Raw genomic sequence first — 12,201 nt, 5'->3', positions numbered from 1 at the left:
AGGAGGAGGAGAAAGATTATTGCCTTGGTCTACAACTTGTCAAAATTCATAAAATAGGCAGTCATGGGATGCCTAACTCCAGCTGATACATCTGTGACACAACCTCTACACCTAAGGCTCAGGGAATATCATAAAAGATGAGGTAGAAAGATTGTGAGAGTCAGAGAATCAGGATGTTTGCTGTGAGATAATGCCACCTATCTATCAAGGGAGCTGTACCTGTAAGATATCAACAAAATGTTGCATAAGCAACCTGTATAAACAACACCATTGACATGCCAGTTTGGTCAGGGAATCTCATAGGACTCCATGTCTAGATGAAGAGTGTGATGATTTGTATATTATTGGGCCAGGGAGTGGCATTATTTGGAGATGTGGCCTTGTTGAAATAGGTGCAACCTGGTTGGAGTAGGTGTGTCACTGTGGGTGTGGGCTTAAGATCCTCACCCTAATTGCCTTAAAGTCAGTCTTCTATTAGCAGCCTTTGGATGAAGATGTAGAACTCTCAGATCTGCCTACACCATGCCTGCTTGGATGCCACCATGCTCCCACCTTGATGATAATGGACTGAACCTCTGAACCTATAAGCCAGCCCCAATTAAATGTTGTTTCTTATAAGACTTGCCTTGGTCATGGTATCTATTCACAGCAGTAAAACCCTAACTAAGACAAAGAGCTAAAGGAAATCGGTAGCTGTTGAGAGAAAGAGAATCAGTTTTCTCCACAGACAAGTCCCCTGATCAGGTATTCAAATGTAAGTGGTCAGTCCTAAACACATGTACATGCAAGCAACATTAAACAGACTCAGCAGGTTGTATATGAGACTATTTGTGTGTATGTGTATCTGTAACAATAATAATTTAAGGCAGCTGGAACAGGGTCCTTCTGGCTGCCATCTGCACCCAGGAACTGGGGCTGTTCTACAGCTCTCTGTGCATGGGTCTTGCCAGGGGAGAGCTGGTCTCCAAGGAGTGCTCTGACTCCTGGGCTTAGAAGTGAGATCGTCATTTTCTCTCCAGTGACTGTCTAAGGTGGGACCAGCCAGGAGTACACAGGGGGCAGGAGCAGTGGAGGAACTGAGACAGGGTCCTTCCGCTGGCTACCATCTGCATCCAGAAGCTGGGACTGTTCCACAGCCCTCTGTGTAAGGGTCCTGCCAGGGGAGAGGTCTTCTTCCAGGAGTGCTGACATGGGCTTACAGGCCCTTGGGAGGGACAAGCTCAAGTAAGAGACAGCAAGACCAACTAATACCAGAAAAAAAATAGTGAAAAGCAAGCACAAGAATCTTACCAACAGAAAACAAGGCTACATGGCATCATCAGAACCTAGTTCTCCCACAACAGCAAGTCCTGGATACTCCAAAACACTGGAAAAGCAAGACTCTGATTTAAAGTCATATCTCATGACACTAATAGAGGACTTTAAGAAGGACATAAATAACTCCCTTAAAGAAATACAGGAAAACACAGGTAAACAGATAGAGGTCCTTAAAGAGGAAACACTAAAATCCCTTAAAGAATTACAGGAAAACACAACCAAACAGGTGAAGGAATTGAGTACAACCATCGAGGATCTTAAAAATAGAAGTAGAAACAATAAATAAATCACAAAGGGAGACAATCCTGGAGATAGAAAACCTAGGAAAGAAACCTAGAAAGTTACAAATGCAAGCGCCACTAGCTGAAAAAAAGATATAGAAGAGAGAATCTCAGGGACAGAAGATACCACAGAAAACCTTGACACAACAGTCAAAGAAAATGCAAAATGCAAAAGCTCCTAACACAAAACATACAGGAAATCCAGGACACAGTGAGAAGATCAAACCTAAAGATAATTGGTATCAAAGTGAGTGAAGATTCCCAACTTAAAGGGCCAGTAAGTATCTTCAACAAAATTATAGAAGAAAACTTTCTTAACTTAAAGAGATGCCCATGAACATACAAGAAGCCTACAGAACTCCAAATAGACTCGACCAGAACAGAAATTCCTCTGTCACATAATAATCAAAACACCAAATGCACTAAACAAAGAAAGAATATTAAAAGCAGTAAGGGAAAAAGGTCAAGTAACATATAAAAGCAGGCCTATCAGAATTACACCAGAGTTCTCACCAGAGACTATGAAAGCTGTAAGATCCTGGGAAGATGTTATACAGACCCTAAGAGAACACGAATGTCAGTCCAGGCTATTCTACCCAGAAAAACTCTCAGTTACCATAGATGGAGAAACCAAGGTATTCCATGACAAAAACAAATTTATTCAATATCTTTCCACATATCCAGCCCTTCAAAAGATAATAAATGCAAAACTCCAGCACAAGGAGGGAAGCTACAATCTCGAAATAGCAAGAAAATAATCTTCTTTTAACAAAACAAAAAGAAGATAGCCACATAAACATAATTATACTTCTAACAACAAAAATAACAGGAAGCAACAATCACTTTTTCTTAATATCTCTTAATATCATTGTACTCAAATCCCCAATAAAAAGATATAGACTAACAGACTGGTTACATAAACAGGACCCAACATTTTGCTGCATACAGGAATCCACCTCAGGTACAAAGACAGACACTACCTCAGAGTCAAAGGCTGGAAAACAATTTTCCAAGCAAATGGTCCCAAGAAACATACTAGAGTAGCTATTCTAATATCTAATAAAGTCGACTTTCAACCTAAAGTTATCAAAAACGATAAGGAGGGACACTTCATATGCATCAAAGGTAAAATCTACCAAGAAGAACTCTCAATTCTGAACATCTATGCTCTAAAGACAAGGGCACTCACCTTCATAAAAGAAACTTTGCTAAAGCGCAAGGCACACATTGCACCACACACAATAGTAGTAGGAGACTTCAATAACCCACTCTCATCAATGGACAGATCATGGAAACAAAAACTAAACAGAGACGCAGTGAAACTAACAGAAGTTATGAACAAAAGGGATTTAACAAACATCTATAGGACATTTCATCCTAAAACAAAAGAATATTGTTTTGTTCTTCTTCTCAGCATCATGGTACAATCTCCAAAATTGACCACATAATCAGTCACAAAACAGGTTTCAACAGATACAAGAAGATTGAAATAATCCCATGCATTCTATCAGATCACCATGGACTAAGNCTGATCTTCAAAAACAAAAACAAACAAACAAACAAACAACAACAACAAAAAACCAACAGAAAGCCCACATAGACATGGAAGCTGAAAAACACTCTACTCAATGATAACTTGGTCAAGGAAGAATTAAAGAAAGAAATTAAAAACTTTTTAGAATTTAATGAAAATGAAGCTACAACATACACAAACTTATGGGACACAATGAAAGCAGTGCTAAGAGGAAAACTCATAGCTCTGAGTGCCTCCAAAAATAAACTGGAGAGAGCATACACTAGCAGCTTGACAGCACAACTGAAAGCTCTAGAGCAAAAAGAAGCAAATAGACCCAAGAGGAGTAGACAGCAGGAAATAATCAAACTCAGGTCTGATATCAACCAAGTAGAAACAAAAAGAACTATTCAAAGAATCAACAAAAGCAGGAACTGGTTCTTTGAGAAAATCAACAAGATAGATAAACTCTTAGCCAAGTTAACCAGAGGGCACAAAGACAGTATCCAAATCAACAAAATCAGAAATGAAAAGGGAGAGATAACAACAGAAACTGAGGAAGTAAAAAAAAAAAAAAAAACCCATCAGATCCTACTAAAAAGCCTATATTCAACAAAATTGGAAAATCTGAATGAAATGAACAATTTTCTAGACAGATATAAGGTACTAAAGTTAAATTAAGATCAGAAAAAAACATCTAAACAGTTCCATAAACCCTAAAGAAATAGAAGCAGTCATTAATAGTCTCCCAACCCCCCCCCCCAAAAAAAGCACAGAACCAGATGAGTTTAGTGCAAAGCTCTATCAGAAGATCCAATACTTCAAAATATTTCACAAAATAGAAACAGAAGGTACTCTACCCAACTCATTCTATCAAGCCACAATTACGCAGATACTTAAACTACACAAAGACCCAACAATGAACTAGAACGTCAGACCAATTTCCCTTATGAATATCAATGCAAAAATACTCAATAAAATTCTCACAAACACATGAAAATAATCATCCCTCATGATCAAGTAGGCTTCATCCCAGGGATGCAGGGATGGTTCAATATATGGAAATCCATCACCCTAATTCACTATATAAACAAACACAAAGGAAAAAAAACCCTGCATGATCATTTCATTAGATGCTGAGAAAGCATTTGACAAAATCCAACACCCCTTCATGATAAAAGTATTCAGAAGATCAGGAATTCAAGGCCCATACCTAAACATAGTAAAAGCAATATACATCAAACCAGTAACCAACATCAAACTAAATGGAGAGAAACTTGAAGCAATCCCACTAAAATCAGGGACTAAACAAGCCTGTCCACTCTCTCCCTACTTGCCCAATAAAGTACTCGAAGTCCTAGCCAGAGCAATTAGACAACAAAAGGAGGTCAAAGGGGTACAAATTGGAAAGGAAGAAGTCAAAATATCACTATTTGTAGATGATATGATAGTATATATGTGACCCAAAAATTCCACCAGAGAACTCCTAAACCTGATATAAGCAACTTCTGCTAGTAGCTGGATATTAAATTAACTCAAACAAATCAGTAGTCTTCCTCTACTCAAAGGATAAACAGTCTGAGAAAGAAATTAGGGAAACAACACCCTTCAAAATAGTCACAAATAATATAAAATATCTTGGTGTAACTCTAACTAAGCAAGTGACAGATCTGTATAACAAGAATTTCAAGTCTCTGAAGAAAGAAATTGAAGATCTCAGAAGATGAAAATATCTCCCATGCTCATGGATTTGTAGAATAAATATAGTAAAAATGGCTATCTTGCTGAAAGTAGTCTACAGATTCAATGCAATCCCCATCAAAATTCCAACTCAATTCTTCATAGAGTTAGAAAGAGCAATTTTCAAATTTATCTGGAATAACAGAAAATCCAGGATAGTGAAAACTATTCTCAACAATAAAAGAACTGCTGGGAAATCACCATTCCTGACCTCAAGCTGTACTACAGAGCAATTGTGATAAAAACAAACAAACAAAACAAAACTGCATGGTATTGGTCCAGTGACAGGCAGGTAGATCAATGGAATAGAATTGAAGACCTAGAAATGAACCTACACACCTGTGGCCACTTGATCTTTGACAAAAGAGCTAAAACTATCCAGTGGGGAAAAAAAATACTACATTTTCAACATATGGTGCTAGTTCAACTGGTGGTTAGCCTGTAGAAGAATGTAAATTGATCCATTCTTATCTCCTTGTACAAAGCTCAAGTCCAAGTGGATCAAGGACCTCCACATAAAATCAAATACCCTGAAACTAATAGGAAATGAAAGAGCCTTGAGCATATGGGCACAGGGGGAAATTTCATGGCTAGAAACTAGTAGCTTATCCTCTAAGATCAAGAATTGACAAGTGGGACCTCATAAAATTGCAAAGTTTCTATAAGGCAAAGGCCACTGTCAATAGGAAAAAAAAAATGGCAACCAACAGATTGGGAAAAGATCATTATCAACCCTACATCCAGTAGAGGGCTAATATCCAGTATATATAAAGAACTCAGGAAGTTAGATTCTAGAGAACCAAATAATCCTATTAAAAATGGGTACAGAGCTAAACAAAGAATTCTCAACTGAAGAATACTGAATGGCTGAGAAGCAACTAAAGAAATGTTCAACATTCTTAGTCATCAGGGAAATGCAAATCAAAAACAAGCCTGAGATTCCACCTCACACCAGTCAGAATGACTAAGATAAAAAACTCAGGTGACAGCAGATGCTGGCAAGGATGTGGAGAAAGAGGAACACTCCTCCATTGCTGGTGGGACTGCAAGCTGGTATGACACTCTGGAAATCAGTTTGGTGGTTCCTCAGAAAACTGGACATAGTATTACCTGAGGACCAATCTATACCTCTCCTGGGCACATACCCAGAAGATGCTCCAACATGTAATAAGGACACATGCTCCACTATGTTCATAGCAGCCTTATTTATAATAGCCAGAAGCTGGACAGAACCCAGAAACTGTCCTACCTGAGGATTCACTCCATAAACAGTTCCAAAATCCAGGCAGTATTGTGAATGCCAACAAGTGCTTGCTGACAGGAGCCTGATATAGCTGTCCTCTGAGAGGCTCTGCCAATGCCTGACAAATACAGAAGTGGATGCTCAGAGCCATCCATTGGACTGAGCACAGGGTCCCCAATAGAAGAGCTAGAGAAGGGACCCAAGGAGCTGCAGGGGTTTGCAGCCCCATAGGAGGAACAACAATATGAACTAACCAGTACCCCCATAACTCCCAGGGACTAAACCACCAACCAAAGAGTACACATGGAGGGACCCATGGCTCTAGCCGCATATGTAGCAGAAGATGGCCTTGTGGGACTTCAGTGAAAGGAGAGGCTCTTGGTCTTGTAAAGGCTCAATGTCTCAGGACAGGGAAGCAGGAGTGGATTCGTTAGCAGGAGGAGGGGGAATGGGTTTTCAGAGGGGAAACGAGGAAAGGGGATAACATTTGAAATGTAAATAAAGAAAATATCTAATAAGTAATAATAATTTTAAAAGAGGGCATGAATTAGAGATGAATTGGGGACAAACCAAAGGATTCAGACAGGATTGTGTAGAAATTATGTAAATATGGTACTTCTGTATGAAATTCACACAACTAATATTTTAAGCAAAAAGGCACAGACATCACAGACAAGCTATTGCAGCTGATAAAAGAAAGAGTAAGTCTCTTGTTGCAGAATTAACATAAAAACAAAACAGTATATATTTTTCTACCTGTCAACAACAATGAACAAGAAAATAAAACACCAGTCTATTCATAGCAGAAAAACACATAAACAACCCACGGTATATACACATGGAACTTTAAAAGTTTTATGGAAAAATTATAAAACCTTATTAAGGATAAAAGGAACAGCTGATAATGGCAAGGAAACCCAAAGGCATAAACATGTCAGTTCTACCCACATTATCTATAAAGGAATCTCAGTTTCAAACAAAAACCCTGAAGAATTTGGGTGGTTTCTAAACCAACTCTAAAATTTATATGGAAAAGTAAATTGTCATTGCTAACATGGTGTGGAGAAAGAGAAGGGGCAGGCAGGCAAACCTGCCTTCAGAGGAAAACATCCTAGAGAGGTACAAAAGTTAAAAACAGGGACACAGGAAAGGAGCCCAGTGAGGATGAAGCTCAGTTGATTGGCTGGCTGGCTGGCCACTCAGCCTCCACCACTCTGTAAAATGCGTTTGGTCGTGCACACCTATAATCCTATCATTCAGAAGGTGGGAGCCGGAGGATTGAAAGTTCTAGGTCATTCTTGGATACATAGCAAGTCAGAGCCTAGCCTGAACTACATGAGACCTTGACTCAAGATGACAGAGGAAGACAAGGAGGAGGCAGAGGAGAGAAAGCATGTGGGTACATCAAAGTCACTGGGGCAGAGGAACTTCATAGATCAGCTGATTAGTAAGAGAGCATGCGCATAATGAGATTTCATATAAAACCCCCAAAGAGAGTCCTACATCAGTGACTCCAAACGAACTGGAAGGCCTCACTCTGAAAAACGGGCATCATAAATGCTGCCATGGAGGGAAGAGGTATTCCCTGTTCTCTGGAAACCTGCCAAGCTCTCTGCCAAGTGACATCTGCATCTGCTTGTTCTATACTCCTCGGGTCTTGCCTTCCCAAGCAAGACTCTTAACTAACACATTGCCAGACTCATTCCCTAGACTTGGAAGACCCAGATGGGCAGGAATTGGGTGCTCAGTCTCTCTAGACCCTGGTTTTTCCCTGGAACAACGGGTGCAGAGGCTTCTGGACCTAGGGTAAGTGGTCCCTCCCTGAAAGTCCCATTTGGCTCCAGGAATGCCTCCCACACTGAATCTCAGGCTTCTTTTCCCATCAGTCTCACCCCCCCCCCCAACTCATTTCCTTTCTCCTTACACAGATCAGAAAAGACTGTTGTAGGCAGCTAACAACAGTAGCTGACTTCCAACCTCAGCACTGAGCATAGCCTTTTAGCCATCACACTCCATTTATGTTAGAGACAAACAAAACTGGTTTAAAGGCCATAGCTGAAAGATCTATCACAAAAGAATTGATAAAAAACATTTATGAATATTTTTTATAAAAGCAACAAACTTACTGACAAAGCCAAAAAATAAAAGACACTTACTGTTAGAGAGGAGTTATATTTAACTAAGAAAGCGCTCAAATAAAAAAACAAGTTAAAAACTACCAAAATTCACTAATAGGAAGGTGGGGGGAAATGAAAAATAAGCACTTATTTTCACAAATATATATATATATATATATATATATATATATATATATATATATATATATGTTTGTATATGTGTGTGTATATACACATACATATATGTATGTGTGTATACGTACATATATGCTATTTCACCTTTATAAACACAGAATCATAGTATTCATAACCTATGTAATTTTTAAAAAATTAGTAGTATTNTAACTAAGAAAGCGCTCAAATAAAAAAACAAGTTAAAAACTACCAAAATTCACTAATAGGAAGGTGGGGGGAAATGAAAAATAAGCACTTATTTTTATATATGTGTGTGTGTGTGTGTGTGTGTGTATGTTTATATATGTGTATGTATATGTATGTATATGTATGTGTATATACACATACATATATATATGTGTGTATACGTACATATATGCTATTTCACCTTTATAAACACAGAATCATAGTATTCATAACCTATGTAATTTTTAAAAAATTAGTAGTATTGTGCATATGTGTGCAGGATGTATGTAGGTATGCATGTGTGGAGGTCAAAGGACAGCTCTGTGCACTTGGTTCTCTCCTTCCACTTTTACATAGGTTCTGAAACTCAAATAGATGACCTAGCTTTCACAGCAAGTACCTTTACCCGCTGGCCTATCTCACTTGCCCATCATATAACTGTTAACTAACGTGAGCATGTCTTACATATTAGCCATACTCTGAATGCAAAAATACATAAAATGAACATCATTCTATTTATACATTTTAATATTTCACTGAAATAGAATTACATCACTCTCCCCTTCCTCCCTCAATCCATGCCCAGCTACCCTCCCCCGAGCCCTGCATTCCCCAAATTTGTTGATCTCTGCATTGTGTCCAGCTCTGGGTTTCTGTGATGGTCTCCATGTGATGTAAAGGGAGGCTTCTTTGATGGGGAGAGACAGGTACACTTATCCATGGGGGTAAGGATGAGGCTTAGAATGTAGTAAGGAATTGTGTAAAGAGGGGTTAGTAGATTCTTCTCTAAGCTCCGTGACTGCACTAGCCCCAGGAAGCTGGCTATGTTTTCAGTACCACACATGCCTCCCTCCTGTTGAGTACACCTTAGCTCCAATGAGACAGCTGCTGACATGTGAGTGCCCCTGACTGTACTTTTATGCATGTCTTGCCATGCTGGTAATTGTCATCGTTCATAGGCTTTTCAGCTGGGTAGGACAGTTTAACAGCTTCCCTCCCTTGGGAGTTTAAATGGTATTTTCTGGAACCATGGAACCCAGACTTCAGGAAAGAGATCTTCAGGTCAGATTCAGCTGGGACCATCTGAGTCCTGTGTCCTAAGTCTGAGGTATCCACAGCAATAGAGACCTACCCTCACCCCCTGAGAGACAACCAGGGGCTACAGAGATAATCTTTAGTGTTTTGGAAGTCACTTGGGCTGCCCTGATCAATCATCAAAATGAGGATTCTTCTGCCTGGCACTGGGGGTTATGTTAGTCTATGGTTCTTGAGTGGAGCATTGTCAGCCCAAGTGGCTTAACATCCTTTAAGATACACATGATATATGTGTATATATACATGTATTATATAAATATGAGATACCATGATTCCTTGAAAGTCATCAAACAAGCTTTCTTTTATTTGTCCCTTGTCCTCTTCCTTCTGTATTGTCCTCCCTCTCTCCTCTTCCTCCTTCTGTGTTGTCCTCCCTCCCTCAGGGTTGTCCTCCCTCCCTCCCTCATTGTCCTCCTCCTGTGTTGTCCTCTCCCTCATCTCCAGGAGGAGCCTTCTCATTGTTGTTTGTTTCCCACTTTGTATCACCTGGACCCTCTTAGTCCTCCCTCCCCCCCCCAAAAAAAAATTAAGATGAAAAGGTAAAACTGTCCATTGTTTCTGAAAATACCTTTTAGGGTGTAAAAAGAAAAAAGAGTAGGAAACCGGAAGCTCACACACCACCTTTCCAGCTCAGGGATCTGGGGTTGGAAGGCTGCTGAGGATGGTGGTCAAAGTGTACCCGAAATAAAATGCAAAGTAGTTAGCGTCTAATCTACTTTCACTCTAACCAAAGCCACAGGGAGAGGAAAGGCTTTATTAGGCTTACACCTCCGGGTCACAGTACACCCTTGAGGGAAGTCAGAGCAGGAACTTAAAGAGGAACTCACAGCAGAACCCGTGGAGGAAAGCTGCCTGCTGCCCGCTGCCCGCTGCCCGCTGCCCGCTGCCCGCTGCCCGCTGCCCGCTGCCCGCTGCCCGCTGCCCGCTGCCCGCTGCCCGCTGCCCGCTGCCCTGCTCTGTGGCTCACATGCAGGCTGGTGCTCACCTAGCGTTCTTAACCCAGGACTACCTCCCTTAGGGATGGTACCATCCACATGCATGAATGATTACAACAATTATAATCATAAAACACTACTGCAGCCCAATCTCTAGTTAAGGTTCCCTCTTCCCAGGTAACTTCAGGTTGTATAAAGGTGATAGTGACAACTAATCAGGAGAGTGTTATTAATGGTCCGGTGTGGATTTGTGATAGTTTGTTCTGCATTGCTGTTATAAACACCATGATCAAAACCAACTTGGGAAGGAAAGAGTTTATTTGGCTTATACTTTCTGATCACAGTCCATCCTTGAGGGAAGTCAGAGTTTGAGCTCGAGCAGGAACCTGGAGGCAGGAACTGAAACAGAGACTGTAGAGGAATGTAAGCTTGCTACTTTGCTTCTCATGGGTTGCTCCGCCTGCTTTTTTTATATTTCAGGGCTACCCATGCACAAGGACCCATGTGCACTGGGTCCTCTCATATTCATTAATCAAGGATCCCCCACCCCAACCCACAGCCTTGCCATAGTTCCGTCTGATGGACGAATTTTCTCACCTGAGGTTCTCCCTTCCCAGATGGCTCTAGCTTGTGTCAAGTTGACAAACAATCAAAACAATACAGGATTGTTTCACCCCATACCCCAAACTTAAGAATAACAATCCATTTAAAAAATGTCCTTTTTCTTACTTAAAGCATAAGAAAGACACACACACAGAGGGGGGGGCTACATATTATGGGATGTTGAGATGCTGTCATGGGAGAAACAGTAGCATGTTCTCCATATAAAAAAATGACCAGAAGAAACTTATACTCACTTTTCCTAAAGATGAAATCGAAAAGAATGCTTGTCTTTAAGCCTACTACTGGAGAGGAAGAGGCAGGTAGATCAATATGAGTTTGAGGATAGCCTGGTTTATACAGTAAGTTGCAGGCCACCCAAGGCTATGAAACAGACCTGTCTCAAAATAACGTAGATATTTGTAGCTTTATTCTCAATTCGACTTTAAATAAAACATTCTCAATTTCTTCTAAATAAGCACAAAAGACCTCAATGGTTCGCTTGTAATGGTGTTAGGCCTTGTAAGAGACTAAGACTTGCTTGGATTTTATTCTTCTGTCATTAGTACACCTTCTTGGTAACATTGTGCCTCCCGAGTCCTGACCACAGCCCTCCCAGGACCACAGTTCAGATGCTCCTTTCATTCCTGGCTATGTCACAGGATGCCACTGTCATGTTTTTACAATAATAAACTTGTACTTCAATTGAATTGAATGACAAAAAAAATGAAGATACAGTCTACTTTTTTTTTAAATAAACAGACTCATGGCAACTATTAAAGGCTTAAGGTTCAAATGCTACCTTACTTGCTGTGACTAATTGTTCAAGTCCCTTTAAATCATATTTTAAACAATAAATGAGATTTCCTAGCAATGGCAAGCCAGTGTCAAAGCTAAACAAATTGTTTGGGGACAGATGTTTTTAAAAACATGAACACCGGAGTAGGGCCACAGGCCTCATCCGGCAGGAACAGCACCAGTGTAGCTAGAGCGCAGGGTC

This window comes from Mus caroli, chromosome 1, assembly GCF_900094665.2.
Source record: "Mus caroli chromosome 1, CAROLI_EIJ_v1.1, whole genome shotgun sequence".
Taxonomy (NCBI): Eukaryota; Metazoa; Chordata; class Mammalia; order Rodentia; family Muridae; genus Mus; species Mus caroli.
This window is presented reverse-complemented; position numbering follows the sequence as displayed.